Source organism: Notolepis coatsorum (assembly GCF_963971535.1).
Source record: "Notolepis coatsorum genome assembly, chromosome: 19".
Classification (NCBI taxonomy): Eukaryota; Metazoa; Chordata; class Actinopteri; order Aulopiformes; family Paralepididae; genus Notolepis; species Notolepis coatsorum.
In genome coordinates, this window is record NC_140183.1 from 93,142,753 (window position 1) to 93,154,956 (window position 12,204).

Here is a 12,204-nt window from a genome sequence, read left to right on the forward strand (position 1 = left end):
CACATCACTGAACTCACCAAAGTCTGCGGTGGTTGAGATGTAACGTTAGTCCAGCCCCTCAAACATTTTCTTTAGCTAATTTCCATTTTGTATGTTCTCTCTCCAAGTAGTTGGAAAACGTGAAGTGTTCCGTCCCATTTGCCGTGTGCCGCCTGGTGATGCTAACTAGATCCCTGAAAGCGAGTGGCTGGCTTCGGATGAGTCCTGTAAACGTTAGACTCAGCTACTATAGCTTCGTTGAAGCATGGGCAGTAGATAGTATCTTTGAGCCAAAACACAAATGACATTTAACTAAAACGTTCTTTTCTTTGTGCTCGACAAAAGAGAAATAGTGATAATATCCATGTGTACAAACGCGAGTAGTGGGCGCTGCCATGACAGTCAAGACTAGAGTAAACAAAACACACCCACATCACAGCGTGTCCCGCAGGTGAGGTGACACACAGACAGGAGTCAGGAGGACTGCGCTGGATCACTATCGCTTGCTACCAATCTACATAAAAATAACGGGAGCATGTCTATGTTCCCCGGGTCCTATGTTCCCTGATTGATTGATTGATTGATTGAAAAATTTAGACCACCGGCCCTGATTCCAAACTCTAACCTTAACCAACTTCGAAAGAGGGCCTAAGCTTAACCAGTTCGAAACAAGGCGGAACTTTTTTATAATAAAAATTTATAAAATGTTCAATCAATTAATCAATCAATCAGGGAACATAGGACCCGGGGAACATAGGACCCGGGGAACATAGGGGTGATCCCAAAATAACGCAGTAACGAACCATTCAGTAACGGTAACAGCGTTACTGAATTTAAAAAGTTATGTGTTAGAGTACTAGTTACCGCCAAAAGTAACAGCGTTACCGTAACGCGTTACTTTGGTCCCAACACTGCAAACTAGTGACAAGAAAACTTAAAAAAAAACACATTTAGTGTCTTATTTTGCTTCATTTTGCATGATTGCATCCATAAATGTGCACAATTCGAATGGAGAAGTGCCTCATTTGCATATATAAACATAAAATTCAGAAAACTTGCAATATATTTTTTCTTAGTTTATATGTACATAACAAACTGGGAAAGTTTCATAGTGTTATCTATTCAAATATTCTTTTTGCCTATTAGGGGGTACAGTAATCGGTTGTGTTGTTTGTTACTAAACTGTTACTACTACTACTACATCATTATTATTATGTTATTATGTTATTCAGTTATCAGGCATGTGTTTAGGTTGTCTATTACTAATGGTTTGATTGGGTGTTGTGTTTGTAAATAGCGGTTTCAAATAAAAATGTATGGCATTTTACAATACAGAACTTTGAAGGCGTTTTCCCAAAGGGTAGACATGTACCATTTCCTTAGCATCTACACACACCAAACTTTCCACCTTTATTCATATATATATCCTGCTTCTTTGTGCCAAATGGTTTGTTGATATGTCATACATAGCCTGATTTACAGACAATACAAAACTTTAAAGGCGTTTTTCTCAAAACGAGATTTTATGAGTTTGTATTACACATGAAACAAAAAATCTCAATTTCTCTAGTACCTCCACACACCAGACTGGCCACGTTTCGTCCTATCCATATACCACAACTTTTTGCTAGAGGATTTTTTGATATATCACTCATCCAGATTTTTAGAACATTTTATACAAAAAATGTATGTAAATTTTTTTTTTTATGACTAGGGGGTCATAAAAGGTCATAAATTCCTGTTCAGATGGCATATAAAAAAATCCTCTAGCAGAAAGTTTGGTATTTAATGTAGTAACATGAAAAACCATGAGAAAATATCTATATATCATCAATTCTTTCTAAATTTTGTTTGGAGTAACATGCAAAAAGGGGCAATTTTGAATAGACCACGCCCCTTTTTGGGTAATAACATGATGCAACCTTTTTTTGACTATTCTAAACAATTAAGATGTTTGGAGGGGTGGGTGGGGGACACTGTACAACTGTACAAACAAAACTGTACATTGGATTATTGACAAGACCATACTTGGTAATTTACTGTACATTGGAGGGGGTTGTGTTCGGACATTTACAGGGGCCAGTTTCGAGTTGCAGTCTCCCTTAGGTGTTTTTTGAGAGTGTTTTTGAAAGTGGGTAGTGATTCACATTCCTTTACAGCTTTGGGTAGGGCGTTCCACATTGATGTGGCATAATTGCGAAACGTGTTTAGTCCCTTGTTTGAGCCGAATCTGGGTTTAACATGATTTGTGGAGCTCCCTCTGGTGTTGTGATCGTGGTATTCACTGACCTTTGGGAAGTATTTTGACATGTACATGGGTACCTTGGTCGTGTAGTGTATCTTGTAGACCAGGCCCATTGCAAGTTGCTGTACTCTGTCGTCTACTCTAAGCCATCCTAGGTTGTCAAAGTGGGCAGGGGTGAGGTGGGTTCTAGGAGTAAGGTCAAGCAGTAGTCTGACCAGTTTGTTTTGAGATGTTTGTAATTTGTTTTTTAGCGCCTTTGAGGTGCTTTGGTACCATGAGGTGCAAGCATAGTCGTAGTACCCTTGAATGAGTGCTCCTGCTAGAGTCTTCAGGGTATTCTTGTTTACCAGTGAGGAGATCCGGTACAAGAATCGAGTTCGTTGGTTGACTTTTTTTATTACATTGGATGCCATCACAGGAAAGATTTGCCTCTAGGATGGAACCCAGGTAGGTAATATCTTCTTTCCTTGTGACAATATTGTCACCCACTGTAACTGAGAAGCCGTCGGTCTTGCTGAGTTTGTTATTTGAACCGAAGAGAATGGACTCTGTTTTGCCCATGTGTAATGATAGTTTGTTATCAGCGAGCCATATGCAGATTTTGCCTAGTTCTGAGCTGAGGGTTTTTTCAACCTGTAACTTGTTCTAGTCAGAGACCAGCAGGGCTGAGTCGTCCGCAAACAGGAACAAGTTGCAGTCACAAGCTGACGACATGTCATTTGCATAAATTAGGAACAGTAGCGGACCTAGTATGCTTCCTTGTGGAACACCACAGCTTACTGTGAGGGGGGGGATAGGGTACCGTTTACCTCCACCATCTGCTCTCTCCCCTCCAGGTAGGATTGCATCCAGCTCACTGATAGACTATCAAAACCAATTGCTTTTAGCTTGTCAATCAGAATGGTGTGATTGACAGTGTCGAAGGCCTTTTGTAGGTCCAGCATGACCATGCCGCAGTATTTGCCCGCGTCCACCTCTTGTTTGATGTGGTCGTTTAAATAGAGAAGGCATGTGTCAGTGGAGTGGGATGTTCTGAAGCCAGATTGGAATTCGTAGATTAGATTTTTTTCCGCAAGGTATTTTTCGACCTGTTCGTATAAAAATTTTTCCATGACTTTCGAGATGGAGGTAAGGATAGAAACAGGGCGGTAGTTGCCTGGGTCTAATTTACTGCCTTTTTTGTGCAGAGGGGTCACTCTCGCAATTTTGAAGTCCTTGGGGACATGTCCCTGTTTTATGGAGAGGTTTATTATGTGTGTGATGACTGGGGTGATGGCGGCTGCTGAGTCTCTGAGGAATTTGGAGGGGATGTTGTCATGGCCAGTGGCCTTGTTGGGTTGGAGGGCGCTCAGTTTTTTGAGTACCTCATCTGTTGTTACCATTTCCAGTTTGAAGTCGTCTTTGTGGACCCCTAGGTTCTTGTAGTATGCTACTATGTGTTCTACCCCATAATGCCCTGAGTGGGAGGGTAGTTTGTTTACCAGTGTTGTGGCTATGTTTGTGAAGAAACTATTTAGGTAATTGGCTACATCCAGCTTTTCTGTGATGAGCGTGTTGTCCGTCTTTATGTTTATGTTTGAGAATCTGGTTTTAAGTTTTTTACTGCAGCCTAGTTGGTTATTGAGTAATTTCCAAAGTTCACGTGGTTTGTTTTTGTTTTCCTCGGTTTTGTCATTGATGAAATTTTTTTTTGCTGTTTTGATCATGGAGTTTACATAATTTCTTAGTCTGTTTCTTTCCAGTTTGAGTTCAGTCACGTGGGCTTGGAGTTCACTGCTCGTGCTTATGGTACGCTTTGACTGACTTTTACGAAACTCAGAGCATTTTTTGTCTCTGGTTTTCACAGTGGCGGCCGGTGGGTACTTCGCCACTAGGGGCGCTATACCAAACATTTTGCAAAATGCAAACATGTACAGTACAGTACCACGCAACACTCATGGCAAGACGTGAGCGATTCGACTCACGCTCACGGCAATGAATCGGCTCTTATGAATGAGTCGCTCAGCTGTTACTACAACAACACACAACCAGTCAAATAAAGTATAGTCTAGACTCTAATTCACAACTTGAAACACAATATATAAATAGAAAAGTTAGAAACAAAACTCGCCCGTCTACAAACACAGGCAGATCTCTCCCTCTCTCCTTCTCTCTCTCACACACAGCGCGACGTGGAATCGATTCGTTACACAATACCAAGAATAACTTCAGTATGAGTACAGGGCTGTACACATATTTTGCATATTGTTAAACGAGCCAAGGCTAGCTATTAAACTATCGATATGAATCGAAAATCTGGGACCCTGATGTAAACAAGACAAACGTCTTTCTCTGGTCTGCATCCCCTTAACAATTGTGTGTATTGAGCCGTACTGTATTGTACCCATTCTGCAATCTGTTAATAAAGTTCTCATTCATTCATTCATTCAAACATAGACGATATTGAACAAGCCATAATCCACGTATTTTCAATCCGAGAGAGCTGCAGTAGTTAAATCAATGAGCCATCGATAAATAAACAATCAGCAATGTCTCGCTTCATGAATGGCCAGCAGTAGTACTGCTCCTAAAAAAAACTATTTACAAACGTTAACGTTAAGCAGAGAGAGAGAGAGAGAGAGAGAGAGAGAGAGAGAGAGAGATTTCTTCAACCTCGAACCTAAATTCCTTAGCAACCCGTGTTACCAAGTAAACAAATCACGGAACGATAGCCTAGTACTACTAACGTTAGCTCCCAGAACGATAGCCAGTTAGCCCGCACCAGCCTAGTACTACTAACGTTAGCTGCCAGAACGATAGCCAGTTAGCCCGCACCAGCCTAGTACTACTAACGTTAGCTGCCAGAACGATAGCCAGTTAGCCCGCACCAGCCTAGTACTACTAACGTTAGCTGCCAGAACGATAGCCAGTTAGCCCGCACCAGCCTAGTACTACTAACGTTAGAGAGAGAGAGAGAGAGACTCACTGTTTAGTTGAAACGTCCAGGGCAGGAGAGCTTGATAAACGTGTATAATCCGCCATATAGCTTGTTAGCCAAGTGTTAGCTCAGCTGAGCTCGTCGACGTTAGCACAACACTCAACAAGTACATTCCTTTGTCCATTTCCGCTCGAACAGACTGCAAACTACCTGGCGTTCTATCGCCATGCTCTAAGACAAACTCTAACCTTAACCAACTTTGAAAGAGTGCCTAAGCTTAACAGTCTAAAGAACTTGCAGTCACGGCACGGCAGGCTCTAAGACAAACAACAGTCCTAGACCAACCTAGGAACCAAGCTAGAAACTAGAATTGGAACATTAGAAATTGGATTCGGCCAATCAGAGATCGTCTCTGTGAAATTCTGCCATGGAAAAAAATACTGGCGTCGGCCAATCAGAGAGCGTCTCCGCGAAATGCGGCTATGGAAATTCTCACGGAAGTTCACGCTGCTTTCTAGACCGCTTCAAATCGCGCTCGGATTCCAACATAATAGTCATATTTCAACGCACAACGCCGTATGCACTGATTGGCTGTGACGGAGACAGCGATCAAACTGTGACGCGCACTCAGAGCGCTATCGCGTATAGCCCTGGCCGAGAAATACGAAAAAAAATTAAAATAAAAAAACGTGATGTCACTTCCTGCTCTGGAAAACGATGTTTTTTTAATTTAGATAATAACGTTATATTGTGCATTGGAAATACAAACATACTTAAAATGAGTAAATATTATTAATTTTAAACATGTTTATATTATTTATAGGGCTATAAAACACAAAAACGAAAAAGTTTTATTGTCTTCTTCTCTGATTTAACAGCAGCTGGCCAGCAGGTGGGTCGGCGCCCTAGCGCCCCTAGTGGTAGAGCCGCCACTGGGTTTTCATAGCGGTCAGTATTTCAGCGTGCATCCACGGCTCCGCGCGATCTTTTACCCTGGTGGTTCTTAGGGGGGCCATGTTGTTTAGTATCGTTGAAAATTTGGTTTTGAAGCCAAGCCATGTTTCTTCAACCAGTGTACCATTGAGCTCATCTGACCTGTCCAGACCCTCCAGTTCAAGGTTAAAGGCCTCGCTAGAGTAGGTTTTGAGGTCTCTAGATGTGACTGTTTTGTGACAGCCAGCCTTTTGTTTTAGCTTTTTGCGCGTACAGAATATCATATAATGATCACTTAACCCGCATGCTATAACCCCTTTATTGGCGATCTTGGACTTGTCAGAGGTCAGGATGAGGTCAATGGTAGTCTGAGTTGACTCACACACACGTGTGGGTTGTGTGATTAGCTGGCTGAGGCCGTGCAGATCACAAAACCTATTGTAGGATTTGAAGACGGGTGCATCTTTTCATTTTCATTCATTTCATTCATCATTAAGTTGTGCTTCAGAAGGAAACTGTCCTTCTATAAACTGTAAGTTACATTGTTAATTTAGTTTGTATTTACTTTTCTAGTTTAAGTTAATTCAATTAAAGAAATTGTAACTACAATATTGTATCTACAATTACATTTAAAACATTGTTTGTTTTTCAACCATATCTGTTGACAATATAATTTCTTGATATATTGAAGGCTACACCCTGCTACCTTTTTCAGCTTCTCTATTTCAAGGCAATATTTACAAAAACTAAACTAAAACTAGTAATTTCCTATACAAACATGTTTCCTACTATTTATGCATAATAATCATCTGTTCTGTGCGACCGCGAGGGAACATGTATGCGCGTGCGCAGGAGCGCGCGTGCGCGTGGCGTCCAGGCAGTTCTGATATTACGACTGCATCCCTGGGTCTGTCCCATTGTATACCAATCAATGGGATATATTGCATGTTGAGGCTCGCAACTGCAACTCACTTGTTGTTCCAAGGTGTTTTAATAGACAAAAAGGCAGTAGATGCGACGTTTCGACCGATCTTTCCGGGTCTTCTTCAAGCATGCTTCTTCATTTGTCTTTTAAATCACCTTGGAACTACAAGTGAGTTGCGAGCCCCGCTTTGTCTTATGTATTACTGTTTTTACAGTTTGGCTCGGCACCAACAAACGGAGGTTGTGCGTTATTTATTTTTTCTGAATAATTTCAAATGTATAATTAATCATTAAGACAGATATGTAACAAATAAGAAATACAAATTCCACAGAAGGCATTAACTAATTATTATTTTCAATCATTTCACAATAATTGCATAATTGTGTTTGAATATCTGAGTAATTAAAGTAATTATACATTTGTCCAAAATAGCTGGTTCAGATATGGTCAATCAGGCTGCCCTGTGATCAGATGAATCCATATTATTTATTTTTCCGACATCAAATGCGTAATTTATTAACGTACAAATATTGTCATATTTATTTTAATTATGATTAAGTAATTAATTCCAAGGAGGCCTGTATGGTTGACATGAAGGAATCACTATGATTCCTCCCAAATAAAGCCATTAAGAACATGGAGAACACAGTCTGTCAAGTTAATACAATTTTCAATCAGTCAATCAATCATAAGTGTGCTCCTCAGCACTCTTAAATTCTGCTCTCAGCCACGGCCAAATCCGATCTCAGGAAAACTTGGGGAATCTCCCTAATACTTAAATTGCCAGAAACTTGCCTGAGAGCAAATTTCTTGGCGTAAATGCATTCGGGAATGAGACCCAATGACGTTAGTAGCTGCTAACGTTAGCCACACTGACCAAGATCATAGAATAGAAAAGAGTGATAACTTTACACTCTACATTCTGCAACTTGTAACTTAGCTTGTTATTGTGCTAATATTACATTACATTTACATTTAGTCATTTAGCTGATGCTTTTATCCAAAGCGACTTACAAGTTCTGTACAACAATCATCAGCAAGGGCACAACTCAAATCAGCTGAGTAACAATGTTCATCAAAGTGTTGAGTGCTACAGTGTAGGTTAGTATATTAGGACAAGTGCATGACAGTAAGGTTAGTTAGGGTTATAAAATATTCTTATTATAATTTTTTTTAATCCATTTCAGATATTGGTTGAAGAAGTGTGTCTTTAGTCGACGGTGAAAGATTGGACGGGTTACGGCTGTCCTAACTGTGGTGGGAAGTTTGTTCTACCATTGTGGGGCAAGGACTGAGAATAGTCTTCTCTTCTCTTCTCTTTTGACACTAGCTAGGCTGGCCCCAGCTACCTTAACTCATTGGACGCCACTCACAAATTAAGTCGGGTTAACTCGCCATCGCTTGAGCGCCAAACCCGAGAAAAGTCGGGTTTTGGTCGTTATTTCTTTTATTCACTATTTCCATTCATAATAATGGGTCTGAGATTGCAAACGTCCAATACCGCCGCCTGCCGCCTTGTGGCCGGTATTGCACATACTTGGAAACTCTCTAGCTTGGGCTGTACGTCTATCGAAAATGTCCGGTCCGGGTTTTCCTAGTCAGGCATGGCGAGCGGTTATAACAAATGGATTGAGGATAATCAAGCACTCCCGATTCATGTTGTTTGGTGGATTATGTTGGCAACACGATCGACATCAATACTTGGAATGGCGATCAGATAATTGGAATATTCTTTTTGCAGTACATCCTAGTCAAGGTAAGGGCTATAATGGTATCAATCTTGCGTTGATCCGGGCATGCCTTCATTGTTTCAAGTTTCAAGTTTCTTCAAGTTTCTTTAATAGTTGTCATACAGAAGTACAGAATACTTTTATACAAAATGCTTCTTACTGTTGCGCTCCAGAGACTGTGCAAGACAAGATAAGTATGAAATAAAATAACATAGTAAAATTAGAAGTAAAAAAATGAGGTCACAGTGTTCAGTTTAGACATATGTACAATGTTCGATGCAGAATAGACGTAGTTACCATACAATATACAATACTGTGCAGTGTACTAATATACAATACTATATAGTGCAAGGCAGAAATGGAGAAATGGGACGAGGTGCAATTTAGGTACAATTCACAGTAGGTGTACGAGTTGTAGTGCAAATCCTTTATCAATAAATATAAAGTGTAAGTGTGTTTGTGTGATCTAAAGTGTGGAGAGTGGGTGCTGCAGTGTGTTGTTTGTTTGAGTGAGTGTGTGCGTGTGGGTGTGTGTGCTGTGTGCATTTGATGGTTGTTGCATAGTGATTATTGTTCGTTTAGCAGCCTGATGGCCTGGGGATAGAAGCTTCTTCTGAGTCTTTCTGTGCTTGCCTTAAGACTCCGGTATCGCTTGCCTGACCGCAGCAGTTCAAAGAGGCAGTTGTTCGGGTGGCTCGAGTCCTTAATAATTCTCTTAGCCTTCCCCTTGCACCGCTTGTTGTAAATGTTCTGGAGGGTGGGAAGCCCCCCTCCAATTGTGATCCGAAAGTGTTACTGTAACGTTACTCCACAACGTATGCCGTTGGTTACGATCGACGCATAGAACCCCCCCCCCCGCCCCTTTCATGCATGCATGATGAAACATAATATCGATAATATAGCGTTGATTTCAGATTGATTGTTGATCCAGGCGAGGAATGCCAGGGTTTCTAGTGAAATGCACTGTGACTAAACGTTGCATAGCGGCGTTTCCTGGGATTACACAGAATTACTCTAAAACTATACTCATATTCACCACGGTATAAAACGGGAATGATGGCGCTGCTCCGACCGGCTGCCTCTCTGTTCGCTCCGTCGAGACTGTGTTTACTTTTGTTAATATTTATAGTTTTTAGAGTTTTGTTCGTACCAACTGTTGGTGCATTTAATGTATATGACCGTCAGTCACTCATAGACATTGGATTACGGGAAACTTACCAACTGGATTACTCACTGGATCAGCTTTCCGAACCGCATCAATGGCCTGAAGAAATTCTCCGGAGATTAGGACCAGATCCTTTGTTCCCAGAGCCCAGGAAAAGACGACGAGGAAAGAGGGCTGGGATCCGAAACAGGCTGAGATCCAGACGCCACCGTACACCACTGCCCAGTATATTGCTAGCCAATGTACAATCAATTGACAATAAACTGGATGACATCCAAGCAAGGATTCAATATCAAAGAGACGTTAGGGACTGCAATGTCCTCTGCTTCACCGAAACATGGCTCACACCGGAGGTTCCAGATCACGCAATTCAACCAGCGGATCACTTCTTTATCCATCGCAAGGATCGGTCATCAGAGTCCGGTAAACAACGTGGAGGAGGTATTGCCTTCATGTTTAACAAAAATTGGAGCGATCCAACTAACGTGAAGGAATTATCCAACCACTGCTCCCCAGAACTGGAATATATAACCATCAAGTGTCGTCCTTTCTTCCTCCCGAGGGAGTTAACGGCGATCGTCCTGATCGGAGTGTATATTCCACCGCAAGCCAGCAACAAGGTTGCGCTCTCCAGACTACACGACGAGGTAAATAAAATACAAGAGGCGAACGTTAACGCCGCCATTTTAGTACTGGGAGATTTCAATAGCGCCAATCTGAGAAAGGTATTGCCTGACTTCTATCAGCATGTGACTTGCAACACCAGAGGCGGTAACATCCTAGATCACTGTTACACGCAATTTAAAGGTGGCTACAAGGCTCATTCTGATAGTGGCTTTGGTAAATCAGATCACGCGTCCATTTTTCTTTCACCAAAGTATAAACAGAGAATTAAAAGTACTCCCGTAGTCTCGCGAGAGGTGCAGAAATGGGATCTGACGTCAGAGGACACGATCCGGTCAGTGTTTCACTACACAGACTGGAATGTGTTCCGCGACACAGATAACATGAATGTCTACACGGAGACAGTGCTGGACTATGTTTGTACTAGGGTGAAAGAAACAATCCCCACTACCAAAATGAAAGTTTACCCAAATCAAAAACCCTGGGTAGACAAATCCGTCCGTGAAGCTCTGAGAGAGCGCACCAAAGCATACAACGACGGCCTAGTGGCAGGCAACATGAATGACCACAAGGTGGCGCGATACAACGTAAGGAGGACAGTGTCAGAGGCCAAACGGCGCTACAGGGATAAAATTGAACTCCAGTTTGAACAAGCTGACTCTAGAGCTATGTGGCAGGGGCTCAAAACGATGACAGACTACAAAGGCGCCTCCCTCAAACTGAACAGTGACATCTCCTTAGCAAATGACCTCAATACCTTCTATGCGAGGTTTGATGCTGGTAATAACAACACCAGCTCACAAGCCTCGGCAATGGGGGGGGGGGGGTCGGCTGCTGATGGAGGCGCAGTGTTCAGGGTAACAGAGCATGAGGTGAGGCGGACCTTTAAAAAAGTGAATATCAGGAAGGCAGCAGGTCCAGACGGCATCCCCGGCCGCGTCCTAAAAGTCTGTGCCGACCAACTGGCCCCAGTATTCACTGACATATTTAACCTGTCCTTAGAACAGGCTGTCATCCCCACCTGCCTGAAGAAGTCCACTATTATCCCTGTACCCAAAAAAGCCAAGCCTGCTTGCCTCAACGACTACCGCCCTGTAGCTCTCACCTCCATAGCCATGAAGTGCTTTGAGAAGCTAGTAAAGGGCTACATCTGCTCCTCCCTCCCCATCAACATGGACCCCCTGCAATTTGCATACCGCCCCAACAGGTCCACGGAGGACGCCATATCCCATGTGCTGCACACAGCAGCATCACACCTGGACAAGAGGCAGGGGAACTATGTGAGAATGCTATTCATCGACTACAGCTCGGCATTCAATACCATAGTCCCCTCCATACTCATAGCCAAGCTCAGGGACCTGGGCTTGGGCTATGACCTCTGCCAGTGGGTCTTGGACTTCCTGACTGGCAGACCCCAGGTGGTGAGAGCAGGCAACTGCACCTCCTCATCCATCACCCTCAACATAGGGGCCCCCCAGGGCTGTGTTCTGAGTCCCCTCCTCTACTCCCTGTACACACACGACTGTGTGGCTCGGCGGAGTAGCAATACAATCGTCAAATTTGCTGACGACACAGTGGTGGTGGGCCTGATCTCTGCCAACGACGAGAGGGCCTACCTGGAAGAGGTCAAGGTCCTGGCGGGATGGTGCCAGGAAAACAGCCTCTCCCTGAACGTCAGCAAAACAA